The sequence below is a fragment of the Xyrauchen texanus genome, chromosome 35, assembly GCF_025860055.1.
Source record: "Xyrauchen texanus isolate HMW12.3.18 chromosome 35, RBS_HiC_50CHRs, whole genome shotgun sequence".
In the NCBI taxonomy this organism is placed as follows: domain Eukaryota; kingdom Metazoa; phylum Chordata; class Actinopteri; order Cypriniformes; family Catostomidae; genus Xyrauchen; species Xyrauchen texanus.
In genome coordinates this window covers 39,130,711-39,155,273 of record NC_068310.1, presented here as the reverse complement: position 1 = coordinate 39,155,273, position 24,563 = coordinate 39,130,711, and the positions used below count along the sequence as shown (strand labels likewise).

At 40.7% G+C, this 24,563-nt stretch overlaps 1 protein-coding gene across 6 annotated transcripts in view; it reads left to right on the top strand.

Annotated features, from left to right (window-relative positions):
• Positions 1 to 2,738: 2,738 nt before the first annotated feature.
• Positions 2,739 to 24,563, top strand: part of LOC127628899 (semaphorin-4D-like) — a 76,049-nt gene continuing 54,224 nt past the window's right edge. The window contains exons 1-2 of one of the 6 annotated variants that reach the window (XM_052105856.1): positions 2,739 to 2,828; positions 18,371 to 18,473. The gene's annotated coding sequence lies outside the window, so the exon portion shown is untranslated. Of the gene's footprint in view, positions 2,829 to 2,932; positions 2,960 to 13,295; positions 13,690 to 15,045; positions 15,322 to 15,930; positions 16,045 to 18,370; positions 18,474 to 24,563 lie in introns of those variants that run through there. The other 5 variants (XM_052105859.1, XM_052105855.1, XM_052105862.1 and 2 more) reach the window with 5 other exon arrangements.

The following is a 24,563-nucleotide window of genomic DNA, read 5'->3' as shown; positions in this document are numbered from 1 at the left end:
CGGACAGACAGACAGACAGACAGAAAGATCGATAGATAGATAGACAGACAGATAGATAGATAGATAGATAGACAGACAGACAGACAGACAGACAGACAGATAGATAGACAGACAGACAGACGGACAGACAGATAGACAGACAGACAGACAGAAAGATCGATAGATAGATAGACAGACAGATAGATAGATAGATAGATAGATAGACAGACAGACAGACAGACAGACAGATAGACAGACAGACAGACAGATAGATAGATAGACAGACAGACAGACAGATAGATTAGACTTGTGAAGGTCCACAATAATTTTTTCTGAAGTCTTGGCTGATTGCTTTTGATTTTCCCTTGAAGTCAAACAAAGAGACACTGAGTTTGAAGGTAGACATTAAAATACACCCACAGGATCAGAAGCTAATTGGTTAATTGTCTAAAGGCTTGACATCGTTTTCTAGAATTATCCAAGCTGCTTGAAGGCACCGTTAACTTAATGTAAACTTCTGACCCACTGGAAATGTGATACAGTCCATTAAAAGTGAAACAACATACATAAACACTGTAACATGATTGACCATTTAGGGAATGTCCCGTTATGATAAACCTACCATAAAGGGATACTGAGTCATATCGATTACAGTTCTGCTGCTTTTATGTGCTTTTTGGAGCTTCAAAGTTCTGATCACCATTCACAAATGTGCCTGCTTGCTCATGCATGCTTTCTCTCTCTCTCTCTCTCTGTGTACAATGGTGGATAAGACAAAGATCGCTTGAGTCATGTTGTTATTTCACTCCTTCATGGCCAGAAAACATAACATAACCTTTGACCTTTGCACAAGGGGCCTTTCATTTATATCCTGTGGTTTGCAAGTGAACAGACAAATGTTTCTTTTCCATCATTTCTATTTCATGTAAACATGATGTAAAGGCCCATAACTTGCCCGACTGACATATTATTCCTTATATATCCTATTCCATGTATCGCTTATATATTATACATACATGTTCTACTTATAACTATATATATATATATTCGGCTGAGAGAATTCCCAACACTGTTTTCACACTTAAAGGTGTGTCACAAGTGCTTTTAACGGTGAGTAATCATCATTTATGACTCTTTTAATCTTAAAATCTCTTTTAATCGTGATAGACAGGCCACAGCTTCACACATTTGAATTTATGATGTTATGAGTCATTGCGTAACGGTTGAGTTAGTCCCGTGTCTAATGAAACGTTAGAGCTTGTTAAGACAATATATTCAGTGACGGATCTTTTTGGAGCTTATTTCAGAGTCTGGCTTTGCTTGGCCTGGTCTGTGTCACACACTAATGTGTTATTATTTGATATTTTATTTTATGGCCAAACAGTTAGTCATCAGACTAGAGGATATTTCTCCCAAAAAGTAAGATATTTGTCCCCATGTGCACTTGCAAACTGTAGTCTGGATTTTTTATAGTGGCTTCTTCCTTGCTGAGCAGCCGTTCAGGTTTTGTCGATATAGGACTCGTTTTGCTGTGGATCTAGACACTCATCTACTTGTTTCCTCCAGCATCTTCACAAGGTCCTTTGCTGTTGTTCTGGGATTTTATATCCCAGGGATTTATTTTAACCATGAGTATAAAAAACCTTGTCAAGTCATTTTTATTTGTATGGCGCTTTTCACATCATTTTTATCTCTAAAGTAAATCATACGTTAATGTCTTTAATCTTAAAGACATTAGTGCAGATTTTTTTAAATGATAAAAAAAGCGTTTTAAACCCTTTTGATAAATATTTGTTCTAAATATATTTGTGTATATTGCATATTATAGATTTTTTTTTTAAATATTATATTAATATTATATTATATTACATGAACATTTTTTACTATTTATTAATACTAAAATAAATACTATTTATTTTATGTAAATAATAAAATAGATGTGTTTTATCTATAAATAATAAAAAATATTTATGTAGTATATAATTTGATTTAAAAAGGTTTTAAAACTTAAACAAATGTAATAAAAATAAGATGTTATTTTTAAATGAGATTGTCAAGTCCAGTTTTTAATTTACACTTTGGTAAATATTTGTCATAAAAAATTTAAATATATATATTTTTATATATATATATATATATATATATATATATATATATATATATATATATATATATATATATATATATATATATATAAATGTAAATAAAATTATTATATAATTTTTACTACACCAAATAAATATTTTAATCAATTGTTTTAAATTTGCACATGTGATTTTCATTACAAAATTCCAATAATTTGAATAATGTTTTTTTTTTTTTTTTTTTTTTACAAAATTAAACGAATAAAACTTTTTTTTAAAAAATACAAAATAAAATTTAACTTTTTTGTTAATCAATTAAATTTGACGAAATGTTGTTATGAAATTGTGCAAATCTTAAAATAAGTTTTAGTGTATTTTATTATTACTAGCTATAATAAGACTATTTATTTCATGTCAAGTATAAGATAAATAGATATGATATTATATAGTATCTCATTTGAGTTAAACATATGTTTTAAAACCAAAACAAAAGAAAATTAATAATGAAAAAGTTATAAACAAAACTATTTTTTTGTAGTTTCACCTGTTATTCTCTCTCTCTCTCTCTCTCTCTCTCTCTCTCTCGCTCTCTCTGCCTCTCTCTCTCTCTCTCGCTCGCTCTCTGCCTGTCTCTCTCTCTCTCTCTCGCGCGCGCGCTCTCTCAATATCGTTTAGCTCGAGCTCTGCGTCAGCACGCTGTGAGAAGCTCATCACGCATCAGCTCTCTCAAACTCTTTCAACGTTTACCCCGGTGGCACCGGCTCGGTGAGTGTGTGTTCATTACATTCATCTTCCTGTAAGTTGGTTTTCTCCGGTTTCTATGCTGGACTCCGCGCTCGGGGGTTTTGGAGACTTTATGCTGCACTTGTTCCTCCGGGATTCATCCACCACAGCAGGTTTACTCCTCCTCTACACGAGAATACACTTGTTTTCCTCTCCAGTTTTCTCTCACGGCTCGCGGCGGGTTTTCTCAAGTGTTACTTTGTTACAGTGATACAGTAACAGTGTTCCAAAACGCTACAAAGTATCTTGTGTTTTTGTTGTTCGCGGTTCACGGAGTTAATCTGGATGTTTTTAACTGTTTCGGTGTTTTGTTGGCTTTGAACTGTCTTTTTAATGGCAGTCTGGCATTTAAGGGTCATGTGGAGGTCTGCAGTCGTAAAGTAGCATAAATTATCTCCGGCTTTTCATTTGAACTACAAAAGAGCCTCGTATTTATAAAACGACCCCACACTTTAAAACAAAATGTTTATTTTTCTTTGTGCAACATATATTTTACGTATTCTTCATGAGTACTGTGTAGGTTGTGTTGGGTTGTGCAACCTGAATTTTTTTATATAATTTATTTATATATATATGGGACGTATTAAGTTCTCTTCCTGGTCACCAAACTTTTTTTTTTTTTGTATTTTTACAGTTTCACTTAAAAGTTCTGCCGTGTGATCTGTATATTTAACCCTTGTGCGTCAATTTAAAAAGTTACTCCGAGGTCCTTGGATGACAAAACTGCCATAATAATATTATATATTAATATTATTTTCCACTTTCAATGACTTCAATGAGTCCAGATTTGTTTAACTATGAAATATTCATTAATTTTCAGGATTCTATCCCTATAAATGCCAGTTTGTTTACATAATGCCACTGTTATTTTTTTACGTGCACACTCAGACATCCATACCAACACAAACACGCACATTTCTCAATACACATACAAAACACACCCATTTTTAGCTGCATCGTTTATTCAATTGGCCTGCTGTGCTCTATAATGCAGCAAACAGAGAATAGGGGAAAAGCTTGTATTTGCTCCATAGGCTGAACATGAGGAAAATGGCGCCATCTGGTGGAGAATATAAACCAATTGAAAGTTTAAAGTCAGGGCTCAAAATTCCCCCCAAAATACACAAATTTGGGAATGTATGCCATTGTCCTTAATACAGAAAATACATACAAAATTATAAAAATAACATCAATGGAAAAGACCAAAATATCCCAAAGGTCACACAAGGGTTAAAGTACATATTACATTCCAAGTAATGACATAAACGGCATGTATAGCAATTATGCAAGAATTAGAACAATGTTGTTTAATGCCATTTTAGACTGCAAACAGTATTTGTCCACTCATAGATTTGGGTGTAACTTTGTTTCTGCTGTGTGCTTGTTACATTCAATCTAACTCTGTTGCTGGGAAGTTGAACTTGTGACCAGAAATCTGCTGTTAAACTGCACAAATCTTCCTCTAATTTGATTAACATGGTCTGAGAAACACAGGATAACTCTTCCCTATCTCTCAAACCAGGAGTCTGAAGGCTGTTTTAAATCGTGGCTGTCAGCAGTTTATTATTTAACTCCTGCGTGTCCATGACCCCATGACCCCATGACCCATTATGCTTAAAACGGACCCTGGAGATTATAGAATTTATTCTTCTATGTTTGGAATAGCATACTACTTAAAAATAGATGTATACTATACCACGTGCCCTGTTCAGGAAGCAAGTAGGCCTATTCCATTTTGAACAAAGCCATGATCACTTATTAGTCACACACCCCGTTTCCCATCATGCTGTATGTTGGGATAATTAGAGCGGATGCCATCACACGCCTCCTCCCTCGTGGGTTCATTGGCGTTAAATTAGTCCCGCAGGACATTTTTAATGAGGAAATGGTCTCATCAGTGGGACAAATACCATATGTTAGGCCAAACAAGGTTTATGTCAATGTTTCATCCAGACAATGACCCGGCTTCACGCTTCAACATGATAGAATCATGTAACCCAGATCTGTTGGCACTGGGTCAAACGGGTACCCAATAGCCCTGTGAACAAGGCACCAGCAGCCAGTCAATGAACCGCACCGGTCTTTCAGAACAGAACCATTGATGTATGGGGTTGCAGGGCTCTGACAACAGACTCCAGTGACATTATTTTATATTCAGGGGGCTTCATGTTGTTCCAAACCTGATTGACTTTCTTTGGGTCACATAAGGGAATATTTTACAGAACGTCCCGACTATAGTGCGCCCTTTTACTTAAAGGGGTCGTGACATGAGGAATCGAGTTTTCCTTGATCTTTTGACATATAAGAGGTCATTGAGATTTGTTGAAACCAAGCTGCCAGAATGACTCATTCTCTACTTCCTACAAATTGTGATGTCACACTGTTAGTACCTTTTTGTCCCCAAAGTGCAATTTGTTTTGAAGCAATGATGGATGTAAAATACAATGACATATCTTGATTACAATACAAAGTACACTATTATAAAACATGCATAAATTGTGAGTTGTGCGTGGATGCCGCGGAGAATAGCGTGAAGCCTCCACGAGCGCTACGTCTCCACTTGACTGTCTCAGACACGGAGAGGTTTAGTGGGGGTAGCTCAGTGGGTAGCACAGTCGCTTTACAGCAAGATGGTCCTGGGTTCGAGTCCCGGCTCATGTAACGGGTCTGCTACTTATATAGCACCATGTGGCTCAGCGGTTAAGGCTCTGGGTTACTTACTGACCGAGGTCGGGGGTTCAAGCCCCAGTACCACCAAAATACCACTGTTGGGCCCTTGAGCAAGGCCCTTGACCCTATCTGCTCATGGCTGACCCTGCTTAGTTGGGATATGCGAAAACAACTGCATTGGCTCTGTACCTGTTCTCTGCAAAATAACAATAAAGTCGAATCTTAATCTTAACCCATTCACACACCAATGACTGCCATGCAAGGCGCCAGCCTGCCATTGGGAGCAACTTGGGGTTCAGTGTCTTGCCCAAGGACACTTCGTCATGTGGGCCGGGAATCGAACTGCCAACCCTGCGATTAGTGGCCGACCCGCTCTACCAGCTGAGCCACAGCCGCCCCATGTTTGGGGCTCCCTGTGCTCCGGTTTCCCCCACAAGTCCAGGTTACGTGAATTGGAGGCTCTAAATTGCCCCGTATGTGTGAGGAAGGGCATCCGGCCTAAAAACTGTGCCAAATGAAATATATATGTGAAGTGGATCCTGCACCCATGTGGGACAAAATGCTAGGATAGAAGATGAGTGCTTAAATGGGACCTGGTGGTGTCAAGTTACAAAAAAGCAAAAAAAGTGCCATAAAAGTTGTCCTCGTAACTCGTGTGCAATATTTCAAGTTTTCTGAAGACTGTAGCTTTGTGTAATGTGGTGCATGAGTCGTATGGACAACTTTTATGAAACTGTCTTTGTTTTGTTTCGTTTGCGCATCATTTTTGTCCCCATTTTCCAAAAAAGCACACTGGACCGGCAAAGTAAGGGTTTGGAATGACATGCGGGTGAGTGAAAAATCTAACAAAGATTTTAGAAGTGAAACAATCTGATTCAAACCATTTTTCGATGTCCTAACCCTTCCTTAACCCTGCTCTAACGCTCTAGCAACGTTGCAGATAGCTTTGAGAAAGACCCGTCCGTGCATCTAATGTTCCCTCGCTCTAATAAACATGATAAGAGTGTTACTGAGTTTTGTGAAGGCAGCACAGTCGTGCTTTGTGTCCCGTTGCCAACATCCCTCCATGTCCAGAGGAGTGCAGAGAGAAAAAGGGGGAAGATAAGAAGTCGTCCTTATTCTCTTACTGTTCTGGACACTAATTGCCCCTCTAATCTGACCCGGGGTCAGTTTATCTGGCCCCTAATAAACCTCCAACCATTATCATCACAAACATCTACACAGGTCTCAAAACAGTCTTGCAGTTTTACATATTTATGGATGTTTTAATCTTGATTAGTATATTGTGATATATAAGCTAATTAGATATTTTTTGCTAGCATTCAAACTCATGACGGCTTTGCAGATCCTTGTTATTCTAGCGGTCAGTTTGTCCAGATACTCCGGTGACCTTTGACCTCACACTTCCTGTAGCACTTGACCTTTCACCCCACACTTCCTGTAGCACTTGCCATAGATGTGACTGTCTTGTCGGGCACTTCTGACGCACCTTACAGTCTAACTGATCCCACAAAATCTCAATGGGGTGAAGATCCATAACACTCTTTTCCAATTATCTGTTGTCCAATGTCTGTGTTTCTTTGCCCACTCGAACCTTTTCTTTTTGTTTTTCTGTATCAAAAGTGTCTTTTTCTTTGCAGTTCTTCCCATAAGGCCTCCTGAGTCTTCTCTTAACTGTTGTACATGAAACTGGTGTTTGGCGGGTAGAATTCAATGAAGCTGTAAGCGGAGGACATGTGAGGCGTCTATTTCTCAAACTAGAGACTTTGATGTACTTATCCTCTTGTTTAGTTGCACATCTGGTCTTCCACATCTCTTTCTGTCCTTGTTAGAGACAGTTGTCCTTTGTCTTTGAAGACTGTTTGTACACCTTTGGATGAAATCTGCAGTTTTTGGGCAATCTCAAGCATTGTATCGCCTTCATTCCTCAAAACAATGATTGACTGACGAGTTTCTAGAGAAAGTTTCTATTTTTGGCCATTTTTGTCCTGATATTGACCTTAAGACATGCCAGTCTATTGCATACTGTGGCAACAAAGACAATGTTAAGCTTCATTTAATGAACCTAATATCTTTCAGCTGTGTTTGATATAATGGCAAGTGATTTTCTAGTATCAAATTAGCAATTTAGCATGATTACTCAAGGATAAGGTGTTGGAGTGATGCTGCTGTTTGTTACATCAGTAATGTCCCGAATATACTTTGTGATCAGTTGAATGACACTTTGGTGAATTAAAGTACCAATTTCCTTCCTAAACAGCAAAACCTGTCCATTATTCCAAACTTTTGGCCGCCAGTGTATGTGTTGGATTTACATTATATATGTAGCATTTTTGCATCACGCCTCGAGTAAATTCAACTTGTCATTTTATGTCCGCACAACTAAAACTTTGTAAGATATACACAAATGTATCAATGAATTCATCTTTATTTAAAAATGTACATTCACACAAATAAGATTCAGCAACTATTAGCAGGTTGTTTCAAATTAACATTTAACATTTCTACTTAATTGGCTCAAAAGAAAATAATGACTGAGGTCCGGCATTAAACTTGATTCTCGAAATAATTGCATATAAAGTTGCACTACAGCTATGCACGTTCACACACACACAGGAAACAATGCATGGATTGAAAATGATGCATCTTCATCAAAGGGAACTCTATGGGGACTAATAGGGACTTCTCAAACTAATTAAATTAAGCAAAGCAATTTTAAGGAACTCTGCTATTCATTAACTATGTATGCAGTGTTGGTGGTTCGATTCCCGGCCCACATGACTCCACATGCCGAAGTGTCCTTGGGCAAGACACTGAACCCCAAGTTGCTCCCAATGGCAGACTAGCGCCTTACATAGCAGCTCTGCCACCATTGGTGTGTGACTGTGACGCTTTGGTAACCTCTAAGGTTAAAAAAGGCGCTATATAAGACCATTGCAGACCAGTTTTGTGATGTTGCGTGCACAGCTTGATGTTTTGGCTATTTATGTTGACAGAGCAAATATACCAGATTCGGTCGAAAACGTAACCGGTCAGTTATAGGAGTACAGGAGTCAATCCAGTTCGTTCGTATAAATGTGTATGATTTCATCACGTGCAAATGCCCGGATGTCTAATGCGGAAGTAAGCGCGTGTGTCTAAACTTAACCAATGGTAAATGGTCTGCACTTATATAGCGCCTTTTTAACCTTAGCGGTATTCAAAGCGCTTTACACTGTGATTCATTCACCCATTCACACACCAATGGCGGCAGAGCTGCTATGTAAGGCGCTAGCCTGCCATTGGGAGCACCTTGGGGTTCAGTGTCTTGCCCAAGGACACTTCGGCATGTTGAGTCATGTGGGCGATTGGTGGCCAACCCGCTCTACCACCTGAGCCACAGCTGCCCCAACCAATCAGTAGAGTGTGTAAACATGATAGGAAGCTGTTGTGTGACAAGCAAGTAATTGTCACATATTAGATGGAAACGATGTCCAGCGACGTCATTAGCTGTAGTGAAATTACAGTCGTACGATATCCTTACGATTTCGCCATGAGTGCGTAAGTCAATCCTTAAAATTGCATAGTAATAACCAAAACAAAGGTTTCCTGAATGTTCTCCCCATCTTCCATTGGTTGAAACGGTTAGTCCCGCCCCAAACTTGCGCCATTGGCTGAACCATTGTTGCAGTGTCAGGGCTAGATGGGTCGCTCAATCAAACGGAGCAATGTTTTGATAGCGCCACAACCTTCGAAAGGCTTTATTATAATATGTAGTAATCTTGTTCTGAATTATAAGAAGAATAAAGTTGTGTGGGACAGCAATATTTAACCCCAGATTCCTAAAACAGGCTCATTCCAGAGATAATCGATTTATTTGCTGATGGGAAGGCCGTCCTGGCTGTCTCTGAATGGACTCATTGTGTTGGGCTGACTTCATTTCTTTAGTTATCGGACACTGCTGTTGTTTTTGACCAGATAAGACTAATGTCAGCAAATTCTTTAAAACCTGGTTGGGAAATCATTATTCCTTATTTGCATTTAGAGCAGCACGGAATAACTTTCATACACGTCTTCCATGTAGCACCAACACCTCTTCCTTAATTTGGCTATTTATTTGGTAACTAAATACGTCATTGATGGACAGTTAAAAAGGTTAAATGTTGAATGATTAATAGAAATCGAGAGCAGGTTCATCAGTGCAGTACATAACCGGAATTTGTATGTGGCAAAACGCTTTTCCCTGTCAATAATGGCACGTTACGGTTCAACTCGCTTTACTTTTCTGAGCTTGCATTTCCACTGCAGTTTAGTGCCGCCTCAACGAGGGTGGGATTATAGGCTGATCGTCATAGTTGTGCCGTGGCATCATCTTAAACACAACACAAACTGACCAAAACAGTAACACGACCGCTAGTGGTTAGCTGCTAGCTCATTGGGCTGCATAAAGCAGTTGTTGCATGGTGATTTTACACATGTGTAACAGTTAAATTGGCCTTGTTGTTTTAGAAGCTTTCGAGAAGCTGGTCAACTAAATAAAATTAAGCTTTCAAGCAGAGTTTAGAGTTAACGTAACAAAACGTACCATCCTCCATCGTGGATCAACGCCAGTCCACTCTCCCTCCCATTGCTCGCCGGTTTAGATAGCGTCCATTTGGTCGAACCACTTCCACTTTTCCATGATGGTTCTGTGGTCACTTAAGTTTTCCCTTCACTGTTGGTAGGTCCGGTGGTAGCCATGTGCGGCTTCCTGAGAGACTATTTTGTTTTGTTCGTCGCTAACGAGTGGATGTCTGCACCTCGTTTATTGACCACGGCGTGGTTTTGCGCTCAGCCGTTCCTTTTAACAAATCGGAAGTCGCGTGAACACATGATACTGCTATCGCTGTTGCTAACTTGAATACTAGCGGGTTGATGTCGCGTGTCGGAAATCCAGTGACCCTCGGCTGATAGTGATGATTCTCCCTGACCAATCAGTGATCTGAAGGGTTTTGACATCACATTTAGTATCGGCTCGGCTCGCTTGGAACCGCGACCGAGGTGGTACTAAAAAAGTATCAGGTACCAGGTACTACCCACAGTGGAAAACCCCCAAAAAGCGAGCAGAGTCGAGTCGAGTTGTACCATGCAGTGGAAAAGTCCCATAAGGGATGATGAGGAAGAATGGATAACGAAAGCTAATTAACCTTTCAAATGAAAGCATGCATTATAATGTTTTAGTTATCAAAGATATTGTTTTTAATGTGTTTTTGTGTGTTTGGTTAAAGGGATAGCTCACCCAAAATGAAAATTGTTTTTGCGCATACAATGAAAGTCAGTGCAGGGTTCAAAACAACACTGGACCCCATTGACTTTCATTGTATGGCCTAAAAACACCACAACATGTTTCAGAATATCTTCTTTTGTGCTCCATAGAAGAAAGTAAGTCATGGGGGTGAGTACGTTTTTGGGTGAGCTATCCTTTTAAGGAGTTCTGCAGTTAAACAAGTATTTGCCAAGATTAAATATTTCTTAAGGGAGTATTTGAAAAGAAACTAAGAAATATGTGAAGGAGAATGTTACAGTAGATCGGTCAATGGATTAAGAGTTCTGGGGCCTGTTAAGTTTAAAGGAGACATTCTGCAAATTTGCAACATTTTATTTATTTTTCCCTCAGTTTATTCATAAAGGTTTCTTTTTGGGTGGCTGGTCAAGTATTGACGCCGACTATCCCCCCTAGAGTCGTGAGTTCGAATTCAGGGCATGCTGAGTGACTCCAGCCGGGTCTCCTAAGCAACCATATTGGCCCGGTTGCTAGGGAGAGTAGAGTCACATGGGGTAACCTCTCGCTCTCAATGGGGCGTGTGGTGAGTTGTGCGTGGATCGTGGAGAGTAGCATGAGCCTCCACATGCTGCGAGTATCCTTGGCAACCAAATTGGGCCGGTTGCTAGGGAGGGTAGAGTCACATGGGGTAACCACCTCGGGGTCGTGATTGGTGGTTCTCGCTCACAATGGGGCGTGTGGTGAGTTGTGTGGATGTGGAGTAGCATGAGCCCATATGCTGAGTCTCTTGGCACAAATGGGCAGTTGCTAGGAGGTAGAGTCACATGGGTAACCACCGGGTGTGATTGTGGTTCGCCTCAAGGAGTGTGGTGGTGGAGAGTAGCATGAGCCTCCACATGCTGTGAGTCTCCTTGGCAACCAAATTGGAGTGGTTGCTAGGGAGGGTAGAGTCACATGGGGTAACCTCCTCGTGGTTGTGATTAGTGGTTCTCGCTCTCAATGGGGCGTGTGGTGAGTCGTGTGTGGATCGTGGAGAATAGCATGAGCCTCCACATGCTGTGAGTCTCCACGGTGTCATGCACAACAAGTCACGCGATAAGATGCGCGGATTGACGGTCTCCGAAGCGGAGGCAACTGAGACTCGTCCTCCGCCACCCGGGTTGAGGCGAGTGACCGCGCCACCACGAGGACCTACTAAGCACTGGGAACTGTGCGTTCCAAATTGGGGAGAAAAAGGGGATAATATACATTTTATTTCAGCCAAAATCAGTCGAAATTATTATTTATTTATTTTTTCGGCCATTTCCCACCCTCTCTCTCTGACTAACCGTTAAACCCTGTTAAATTTACAGTTGCAAAAACAATGTATTTAAATGAGCTCCGTTATGATTGGCTAATCTTTGTTTATTGTTGTTTATCAGGATGGGTCAAGCTGCTAAACAATGCATATGTGTTAATATGTGAATGTGGGCGGTCATATGTTAATGAGCTCATGCAGGAAACCTTTTTAAGTAGACTTAATGGAAAAATAACGCTATAAATGTGTAGAATATCAGCCCTTTGGTAGACAATCATACTACTTAGTTAAAAGTCTATTGTTCAGAGATGCTTCAAAAGTAATTTCTTTGACCTGATGTCATTAAAATAGTCATGTGAGTGAGTGAGTGAGTATCAATGTTCAACTAATTTACGTGCACATTACCTTTTTCAACACACAGACGATTTGTCATCCTTCTGTAATCAACCGGAATCTTCTATGACATATAATAAAATGGAAGTCTTTGCATAAAAAGAGAAAGAGACATAAAATAAACATGAGAATTTTTCCGCCGCTGGCCAAATGGATGCCCTACGGGGGGGATCTATGTTCCGCAACTGCTTTCGGGGTCCTTGAATAACATATAACGTGCAAGTAAGGGCAGCCGGTGGACTATCTGGTGCCCCCCTCGGGATTTGGTGCCCTATACAGACTGCATAGTATGCATTTAGGGACCAGCGGTACTGTATGTGACCTGCACATGTTCTTCACAGGTTTTGTACGATTCACCCACTCGTCCCTTGTGTTACAGTTAAATTTAGGATAGAAATGCGATAAGCACAGATCAAATTGAAACCAGAACTCTGCACAGTGCTGCCAGAGAACTGACCGACCCATCTTGGCATGTGTTGGACTCAGCTGTGACCCTGAAAACAATGGAACACACACACACACACACACACACACGACCCAGCCCCTTTTCTGCTCTACACCGATGTGCATTGATTATACTCTGTTGCAAACGTTCTCAAGTGTGCACGTTTTGATTACACGCACATGCGTGTACCAGCAGATCTGCACGCTATTGTTTTGCACCTGTCACAGAGGCAGCGCTTCAAGCGGTGTGTGTGTGTGTGTGTGTGTGTGTGTGTGTGTGTGTGTGTGTGTGTGTGTGTGTGTGTGTGTGTGTGTGTGTGTGTGTGTGTGTGTGTGTGTGTGTGTGTGTGTGTGTGTGTGAGAGCGAGAGGGAGAGCGCATTTTATTATCTGGCATTAATATGTAATTGTTGCTTTGACACGAGAGAGTTTGGGGGTTAAATTGGGTTGATTTCATTTGTGCACAATTGTGATGTGTCTTGTCACATGCTCAGAGAGAGAGAGAGAGAGAGAGAGAGAGATAAAAAGGGGGTAGGATTGAATGTCTCATAATTTCTGTTTGCTCTCATTCAGGCGTTCACAGGCGCAGACGCAACCATCAAGCTTTGACACCTCGTAATTTACACATTTACTTTAAATTACACACACACGCGCATCTGTGCAATCTGGATGAGGTGACGGATGCATGCAAGATTGCCAGACACACTGGAATGATATTCTCTTTTGTTTTTCTGCATCTTTGTGGTTTTTGGGGGGGGTTTGGTCAGACACGACAGCTTCTCATTTCGCCGTCTGTTGGTGAGTTCAGTGTTCCTTCGTCTTGGATATTTTGGATTCATGACAGACTGACATATTGACGTGGCATAATTAAATGGCCAATAATTGTCATCTTTAAATTGTTATGTGTGTGTGTGTGTGTGTGTGTGTGTGTGTGTGTGTGTATATATATATATATATATATATATATATATATATATACACAATACAAATGTACATGCAGTATATTTTGGCATTATGTTGAAAATCGCCATTCCTGTTCTTTAGATACCAGTATTGTCCTTGGCATTGAATAACCCACATCGTTTGTCCACGTTATTTAATTTTGTTTAATCAGATGAGCTTTAGATTGGATTATGGTGATATTTGCATGAGGGTTTTGAGGTAAGTGTGTTTCTGCTGTAATCTTTGCTTGTGATTGTTGGCATTTGTTTATCCCCAAAAGCCAAGATCAAGTGCTCATTTAAACTTCAATTGTAATCATTGTTTGCTCTTATCAGATTGCGTGTCTCTGTACGGCGTGAGAGGGAGAGAGCATGTAGTCTGTGGTAGTGCTGTGAGATCAAAGCTCACACGCGTGTCGTTTCAAAACCCATCTGTCCGACTTCAAAGTGCTCTGGTCTCATGCCCTGTGGGATAATGTGTCTATTTTAAATCGAGCTTATAAGTTACGTGTGGTATTAGTATTTTTGCACGATCAGTTGTTCCTAACAGACTGTTAGACAGTGTTCAATGTTTTTTTTTGATGCAAACGTAACTGTGCTTTCTAAATTAATTGCTTTTCAATGCACAGTGAACCTTCTGGGAGAATTTGATTTATAGTTCATGTTTTCCATCTGGATGGAGATTTATACCCCAGTTTAAGCGCCTCAGGCTCCTGGAATCATTATTGTTGAGGAATTTCATACTCTCATTGGAAACATTCCCCTTCAAACTCTTTCAACAATTGGTATCATCATAAATGTTTTATTTCATGCATTTCGTCATTACTGAAGCGATTTGTTTTCAAACTACTAAACAAAAACAATACAATTATTGGTAACATACAGTATGTCAGATGCAATAGCCATGTCATATAGGGCTGCGTATCGAGTTCGATACATTTTAGGCACCGACCGAATTGCCTCTAAACTATCGAGTATCAAAAAATATCTTGTTGTTTGGTACCAAATTTCGATACCTAAGGGGTTAATCTGGTCAACGTCAGTGATAAGCATGTATTAAGCTAGATGTACCCAAATGTAAAAGTGCCGGTGATTGGCTGTGTTTAGGCATCAAGGAAAAACACGAGTTTACACCGGTTATGCCCAGAGATGCGGCTCACACGTGAGGCTGTAGTGTGTATGCATATCAAACCCCATACATGTGAAAGATGTGGAAAAGATCAAAAGTGTAGTGCAATTTCACCAGGCTCAATGCCAACAGCGTGCAATGCAATATTTGTGACAAGATATTCGCTGCCGAGACCAACAACACGACAAATCTGATGAAGCACTTGACAGTGCACAGAATAAACTTAAGAGCAGAAAGTTGCTCCGTCTTCGACTGTAAGAAGACCGAGCCGGTGCGGTCATCCTCTCAGCGTCCTCCTGCCACAGTCCTCCTCCAAAACTACTGATGAATGCACCGGTGCTATGATTGGGACTCCGACAGGTACAGCAAACAAACCAACAAACAAAATCGAATAACTTGTAGTGGTACATGCTTGTGTACTTATTAAATTAACGTTTCTGTGCGCGGTGACATAGTCCTATAAACTGGGACCTAGGTAAAGTTAGATATTGTTTGGGTGTACGGCTATAGATAGCTAGCTAAATCGATGCCAAAAATGCTTTAAGGTTGACAGTAACTGATCAAGTTTAACGTAGATTAAACTTGTTATCTTGTTAAACCGTACTTATCCTTAGGGTCGGATGAATTAACGGTTTAGCTCTCTTGTTTAGTTTTTTCCTCTTCACATTAATGTTATAGCCTCTGCCCCTGCCCGACCCTGGCATGAGGAGACCAGAAGGCTCAGGAGATGAGTTTTTTTTTATGTAATCTTGTTAAAATGGATTTAAAAAAAATTGTATTGGAAAAAGTATCGTTTAGGAACCGGTATCGAAGTCAAGATATCGTTATCAAAGTTTTTTTGAACGATACCCATCCCTAATGTCATATGGGCCATTCTGTACTGAAGTCACTCATGTGTAGTTGTTTATGGAGTGTGTGCGTGTTTGAGCGCAGACATGTGTAAACCCTAATGAGCTGCGTTCAGTCAGATGTCTGGCAAACGTTAGTCTCCCCAGAGGTCTTCAGTGATGTCAAGAGCCTCGAGGCGGTCTGGAGATGAGACCACAACTCGCATCTCATATATCCCCTGTGAAGACATCAAGAGTAAGCCAAACAATTTACATTTTGGTGCTGAGTGTGCCATTTTATTCAGTGGTGAAATACTTTCCATTTAATATCCAGAGGCAACCATAACTAAACTGAAAAGTGCCAACTAGCACCACTTCACAGTTTTTGTCCTGTACCTTGTGTAGTGCGTCTCTTTCATTGGCCTGGTGTTGCATCTGTTTACATATTGAGTAATTTATGAAGCTAACAATATGCTTCCATTTTAATCAGTTTTGGAAGACTTCCCTGTTGAGCGAAAATCTGTTTTATAAATTCAACTAAAAGAGTGAGGGCTAACGCCAAATGGCAATTCAACCCTATTAATATTCCTCAAGAACCAATGCTCTATTTTTAACCAAAATGATTGGTTTAACACTATTTTGTCCTGTTTCTGGGTCTCTATTAATCTGTATTTCACTAATGAAAGTGCTCATCCCTTTGTGCTTGTAAATTTGGCCAATATACTCCTGACTCCCCCCCCCGCCGTGTTCTCTCTCCACGTTGCTGGATTCCTCAATGCTTTCAATTAGTCTTCACTGTCACCATGACTACGGAATCTCCTACCAAGCCGGCGGAAGCCCCTCTCCCCTTTTGGGCTAATTGAGAGCGAGTCTGGTGTAGTTGTTGAGTTCGTCCTGTGCCACTCGCTCACAGTGCCTTTCGTTTGCTTGCTCAAACTTGTGTGTCGAATTTTTGGAGAAGTCTTAACACAGGGTTCCAGATCTATTCCCTGAAAGGGTTAGTTCACCCAAAAATGAAAACTATTCCATAATTTACTTGCCCTCAAGCCATCCTAGTTGTGCATGACTTTCTTCTTTCAGCCAAACACAATTGGAGTTATATTAAAAAATATCCTTCTCTTCCAAGATTTATAATGGGAGTGAATGGTACCTTAGATTTTGAAGCCCAAAAAAGTGCATCCGTCCATCAAAAAAGTAATCCATACGGCTCCAGGGGGTTAATAAAGGCCTTCTGAAGCGAAGCAAAATATCCATATTTATAACTTTAGTATGACGTAGGCGTAACGTGAGCTCCTGTGAGTAGTGACGAAAGCACAGAGGATAGAGCAAAACAAAACGCCGGTCTCGAATTAGAAGACAACAATGAGGATGTTTAAAGAAAATTGTCAGAGGGTTTCGCTATAATAGAAGAGGAGATTGAGTTTTTTCCCCAGACCTATTTGTTTGAACCGGAGTACACAGAGCAGGAACTTCAGGAGATAGAGGAGGCTTCAGCAGCGGCACAAACAAACAAATCTTGTAGACGGAGAGTACGGGACATGTGGTGGTGCTCATTCAGGACAATGCCAGGTAATGCCAACAGAGGTGGAGTGTGTTTGCTGCCATGATTGAAATGACTGCATAGACGCACAAACATACCATTTTAAGATTAATACAAATCTACAGTATAGCTAAAACAACTCTCTTCGTTTCGCTGTTTTCTTTTGTTGTAAACAATGTGAGCTTCCATGTTCGTCAGTTCTCACCGGAGCTCACGCTACGCCTACGTCAAACGCCAGAACTCGACTCTCTTGTGAGCGCGCGGATGGCCGTTACCGAAAGCCAGTGATTATAGTTTATAAAGTTATAAATATGGATATTTTGCTTCGCTTCAGAACACCCTTTATTAACCCCCTGGAGCCATGGATTACTTTTTTGATGGATGGGTACGTGTTTTTTGGGCTTCAAAATCTAAGGTACCATTCACTCCCATTATAAAGCTTGGAAGAGCAGGATGTTTTTTTATATAACTCTGATTGCTTTTGGCTGAAAGAAGAAAGTCATATACACCCAGGATGGCTTGAGGGTGAGTAAATTATGGGATAATTTTCATTTTTGTTTGAATTAACCCTTTAAATGTCCTATGGTTTGCAAAAATATTGTTCGATGTGATAGACTGCTTAATTGGCCCAATTTTTGTAATACATTTTTTTGCTGCTGATTGTCTGAATTGGTCATTCCGCCTACTATCGGTAAATATATATTGACAGTCTTGTCAATGGACAGCACACATTTTCTTTATTTTTTCACATTTTCAGCTATTTTAAGTACATTTTTGTCTATCATTATATATTATGCATTTGTGTATATTTAAGCATTATATTGTCACTGGCTGCTGTCTAGATATTGATATTGGTAAAACAGTAAAACGGTGGAAATAAAATGTTTCAATTTAAATTAGATATTAATATTAGTAAGTAAAAATGTTTATTTATACAGCACAGCAGTATCCAGTACACTAGTATTCTGAACACAGCCATTGTGAGTGCAAGTCCAAATACCCCCCCCCTCGTAATGTTAAACTCCTTGTGTCCTCTCCACAGATCTGTGAAGAGTTCTCCGCTCCTCCTTCAGCTGCTTGAGACGTGAACTTCAGAAAGGATCTTTAATGAATCAGTTTTTGCCGCTCGATGCCATGGCGTTCAAGTAAGCATTTGTTCCACATCTTCTATCTGCATCTATATGATGAATGCATGCTCCGTGTTTTCCCGGATGATCTCAGACCCTATCATCAGGTTAGCAGGGCCTTGATTACATTTTCAGGTAAATGCATGGGGACGCTTGAAAACACTGGCGTATAAACTGGGTTTTGTCTCCGAGGGCCCCTTGGAGACGTATGGCATTTGCATGAAAGCTGATTTGCATTCCATCTAGGCTGTGTTGAGATTTCTGACGCTGGATGTTTGTTGGCTGTGCTTTTTTTTTTTTCCTGTTTGGCTCAAATGTCCAGTTTTCTTTTTGTTCTCTTTCTCTCTCATGCTCGCCTTTGCCAGTTGGACCTCTCCAGCTGAACTTGTTTTGACAGAGTTTTGGAGTGCAACTACGCCTTCAGAATGGAAGTTATAGGGTTGACGTAACGGGGTTGATGGTTTTACTGGTTATTTGGCCATTTAACTTGTGCTTGAATTTAATTCGGATAGTTCTACAGATCTCTAGTTCTCAATAATCAGTTGTTTACTAAGTCGTCATGGTAACAGGGTCGAAAGTTTAAGAATTAGCATTGTGCTCAAGCTAATAAATGTTAGGGTAATATTTTAGGGTATATCTATGCCTTCAAAATGGAAGTAAATGGATTTACCGTAACCGTGTTGATAGGCTTGTGTTTACTATTTAATGCAGATTTAATGCATCCTTGTATTAAACAACTAGAGGTCTTCGCGGGTCCACCCGAGGACTCGGGACCCGTTGGGGTTCAGGTCCATATTTTTAACGTGCGGCCGGGGTCTGGTCCCATTCTTGTACTTCGGGTCCCAGGTCTGTTTAACATCTGCAGTGACGCGATGACTTTACAAATTGATGATTGGCTCTTTTATTTAGGAGGCGGTACTTATTCCGCCATATCGGCGTTTGACGGATGACGTAAACCGAAGTTTATTATTGGCGTCGGCACGATTTTTGAGATATTGCGGTTGGAAATTGTTCTCTTTGTATATCTATAAATCTATGGTAGAGACGTGTCGTCTCTAATCGCAAATTAGCGATGCTAACGTCAGCGGCCGTGGCACTGAACAAGCAATCATTGTTATAGTTCAAAAGGGCAAACGGTGGAAGTTATCGTATTACGTGAGATACAAAAAAGCTGCAAAGTCGTGTTTGTCATCCGCCACCGTGAGCACGATTGGACTTAACACAATACACAACGCTGACGTCAAAAATCGGTGACTGCAGCACATCGCAATATTTAGCAGAACCGGAGGAGTTCTGCACCGTGACCGGACAGGGCGCTCATTTGGAGAGCGAGACGATGCGCCTCCATTTTTCCCGCATCTGTTTTGAAAGCATCGTCACGTGGGTACGCCTACGTCGTTACCAAAGCAACCCAATGCAGATAGGTTGGTTATGTTTGAACGCGCCAATCTGATTTGATCACTTGCAATTAATGGTGCATGAATAAATCCGATGTGCCTGCGGTCTGAACAGAGTCACAGTCAATGTGGATATTTCTCCGTTGTTTGCCAAACAAAGTCATGCTAACACAGTTGACCAATTAAGAAATGTAAAGGAATAAAGCATTTAATTGTGCCATCTAAATAACTTTGGCTTCAGAACAGAAGTGTTGCCTTTTTACAAAGTGTTTTAGCCATATCTAGCCTTGTTCTGGAGAGATTTTGGGTGTCCCTCATTCAACCTTAAATGGTACTCGCATTAGTCATCAATACAGAAAAGATTCCAGAGTGATGCAAAACCAGGCAAATGAAGCTGTCAGGAAATGCTGATGTTTCTGTGAATGATTGACAGCTGTCAACTGTCTCTCTAACACACACACACACACGCTTGCCTTTTCTGCCCATCGTTGTTCATGCCCAAAAGTGTTATCAAGTGGGAGGGGCTCTTTAATGGGCACTGGCCCCATTGGCATGGTCGGTAATCCGTCCCTGGGCAGGGCTCCATACTGCGACTAAAATGGTCGTGAATGCAACCAAAAATAATTGATTGCGACAATTTAAAATGTAGTCGCCATTGGTGACTGTCGGGTTGCGTGCGCACATGTGCAGTTTTGTCAGTGCCAGTGTGTTTAGCCGCCAATTTTCACCCGTTCGGTTTTGAGGACAAGCTCGCTGCACAGCACGCAACAACGAACCCAGCACAAGAGAGTCGTGAACAAATGACTCTTTTGAACAGGATCTTTTTCACGAATCACCCGAAAAGTACAGAGGGTTTGAATCAGATTCAGTTTCTCAGCGAATCAGCCGTCAGTGAGCGCTCAACTGGGAGCGCAGCCATTTCAAAATAAGAGTCCCATGTGTATTTCGGGCTTCTTTACATAAGTCACGTATTGTATCTAAATTGAGAAAATCTGTAATTTGGCTACTTAAAGAGGCGTTGGCTCCTAAACTGAAACATTAAGTTAATTCTTTAGTCTGGAGCTCTGCAGGGTTTCCTTTTTTCAAGGAATGTATTTTTAATTTTTTTTTTATTTAATGCTTTTTTCATTTGGTAATAATAATATATATTTTTTTTATTTAATGCTTTTTTCATTTGGTAATAATTTTATTTTTTTATTTAATGCTTTTTCATTTGGTAATAATTTTATATATATATTTTTTATTTAATGCTTTTTTTCATTTGGTGGTAATTTAATTTTTTATTTAATGCTTTTTTCATTTGGTAATTTATTTGATTTAATACAGAGAATTTTGCCGGCATTTTTTCAAAAGTAAAACGAAACAATAATTTAATAGAATTGGGCTGTAAGTGTTCCAAAAACTTTTCACATAAAATCCTTGGATGGAAACGTAGTTTATGAAGCTATTTTGTAACGGTGTCTTTTTCAACGAACAACAACAGCAGAAGTAGAATCATCATCCTCAGAGACTGATGAAAGTGACAAGCTTGTTGACGAGTGGTCGCAAAGATCAAAGGTATCCTAGCAACCAGCGCAGGCAGCTGATCGGAGGCCCCGATTTAGCTGTCCATTGTATCGCCTGCGCTCGGCGGATTTGTAGCACAATTGCTCCTGTGGAGGAATGATAAATGTGCCGTAAGACATAAAGAAAAAGAGAATGAGATGGCATCTGTCATTGGGTCTGGAACAAAGATGGCCTCTACACAACTACTTTAGATTCATGTCTGTCTGAATACACGTCCTCCTCCCTTTCAATGTCTCTCTTAATGTCTCTCTCTCTTGCATCTTGAGTTAATATTGACCGATTGTTTTGGAGGTCTGTAGTGATGTCTGCCAAACCTAAATGATGCTTTTATTACATACAGCAAAAGGATATTGTGGCCAGGGGCTCCCAAGTGCCAAAAGCTGAAATAAGTACTATAGAATTAGTCCATATTAGTATATGTGAAGAGTGCAACATTTTATCAGGGTTTGGACTTTTTAGCATCTAAAAAGCATGCATCGCTCATGCACGAGACGTCTAGTGCATTATGCATGCATAGAAAAATCGGATGCATTCGGAGTGAACGGCTTCTTAAAACAATATGAATTCAACATCACTAGGTGTGAGTTGGAGATAAGACTATAATCTCTAATCCAGTTAAACTGTACACACCACTCGTCTGTAAATGCCTCTTCCTCTCTCCCCTGCCCCCATCTAATGCCTACTCCGCTGGGAATGCACATCCAACTCCAGTTAAAGTGACAACTCTGATCAGCATATGAACAGGGTGAGGTCACATGACCCGGAGATGATTTAGATGGAGTTCGAAGGCCAAGATCCTCTGACCTGTCACCTCCGGGCTATTATGGAGCCGATCTGTCACAACAACTCTTGATGGACTCAAAACAAATGAGAAACCATCTGTTGAACGCAACTTGAGAGCGACTTGTTTACAAATATGAATTGCCCTCTCAAGCCTTGACGAGTTAATCTTCGTTAGTTGAACGTGCAATCAAAGGGTAGACGATAAATCACATTTGTTGCATTCTCAAACAGCTAATGAAGCTTTTAAAGGAATAGTTCAGATTAAAAAAATTGTCACGGTCCTGTCACCTTTTCTGGCGGGACCATGGCATTATCCACCATAGCATAAAGCTCCAAAAAGGACCTAAAAGCATCATAAAAGCAGTCCACGTTACACATGCAGAATATTTCTCTCTGTCGTAGTTCTTTGGTCTGTCCCGGGGCCTGGGTAGCTCATTGGTAAAGACGCTGGCTACCACCCCTGGAGTTCGCTAGTTTGAATCCCAGGGCGTGCTGAGTGACTCCAGCCAGGTCTCCTTAGCAACCAAATTGGCCTGGTTGCTAGGGAGGGTAGAGTCACATGGGGTAACAAAATTGGTCTCGGTTGCTAGGGAGGGTAGAGGCACATGGGGTAACAAAATTGGTCCTGGTTGCTAGGGAAGGTAGAGTCACATGGGGTAACCAAATTGGTCCGGTTGCTAGGGAGGGTAGGGTCACATGGGGTAACCTCCTCCTGGTTGCTGTAATGTGGTTCGTTCTCAGTGGGGCGCGTGGTGAGTTGGGTGTGGATGCCACGCTATGTCTCCGTGGCAACGCCCTCAACAAGCCACGTGATAAGATGCGCGGGTTGACAGTCTCAGTCGCGGAGGCAGCTGGGTTTCGTCCTCCGCCACCCGGATTGAGGCGAGTCACTACGCCACCATGAGGACTTAAAAGCACATTGGAAATTGGGCGTTCCAAGTTGGGAGAAAAAGGGGAATAAAATCCAAACAAAGCTAACGTATGACTTCAGAAGCCTTGGATCATTGTACATGAGTTGTACAATTTTTATAAAACGCTTTCTGGAGCTTGGCAGCCTGTGTTAACCGTCTACTTTCGTTATGTATAAAAAAGTGGCATTAACATTCTTAAAAACATCATATTTTGTGCTCCACAGAAGTCAGTCAGTCATATATTCATTTGGACCGACACGAGGGTGAGTAAATCAAAGATTCATTTCTTGTTGAACTCTTCTTAAATTTCAGTTGATGAATAACGCATCTCTGGTCTCTGAGAGCTTTGTGTGAGATATCGAGGCCCGCGTTGAAATGTAACAATATCGTCCACTGTCCTCGTCTCATCAATCAAACTCGTTTGTTCTCCGATCCCCACTTTAACAATCGAAAAGACGTCTCTGTGTTCGTTAAAAGAAATCCTCCATTATGAAGAGGGAGACCCGTGACATCTTAACTTCCTCTGTTTGAGCAAGGAGAGGGGCTGTCGGGAGCATGACTGACAGGCCTGTCGCTGAATGAGGCGTTCCCGGATGTTGTTGCGGACGTGTTTTGTGCGAGAGCTCTGAAGTGGCGTTCGATGGCTTCCCCTCGCTGTAGAAGGATGCGACCTTTCACTCGGAGCTCATCAATTTAAGGACTCAGTCAGTGGTCTGACAGGACGTCAGAGTGTGAGATGCAGACACCTGCCGTGTGTGTGTCGGGGGCAGTTTGCTACAGGAGAAGCTACTAGGCACTTACAATGCAAAGTGAATGCAAGGCGAATTTCTGAACGTTAACATACACTCTTTTTCAAAAAGTATTCACACAATATAAACAATATGCTTGTAAATGTGATTAAGTGTGATAAAATCACTTAAAAACCTTTTCTGCATAAAGTTAGAGCCAATTTTAAAACTTGATGTAATGCCACGATGATGTAATGTCAACAAACCATAAAATGATTATAAAAATTAAGATTTAACCCTTGTGCGAGGACTAAAATGTCATAATTGTATATATTAATATTATTTTCCACTTTCAATCAACATCAGTCCTGATCATAAATATCAAATATTCATTAATTTTCAGGATTTTAACCCTTTAATTGGCAGTCTTGTTTACATAATGCCACTGTTGATTTATACACACACACTCTCACACACACTCACTCACTCACTCTCTCACACACACTCACTCACACACTCTCACACACACACACACACACACAATCTCACTCACACACACTCTCTCACACACTCACTCACTCACACACACACTCACACACACACACTCTCACACACTCACTCACTCACACACTCACTCACTCTCTCACACACACACACACTCACACTCACACACACTTACACTCACACACTCACACTCTCACACACTCTCTCACACTCTCACTC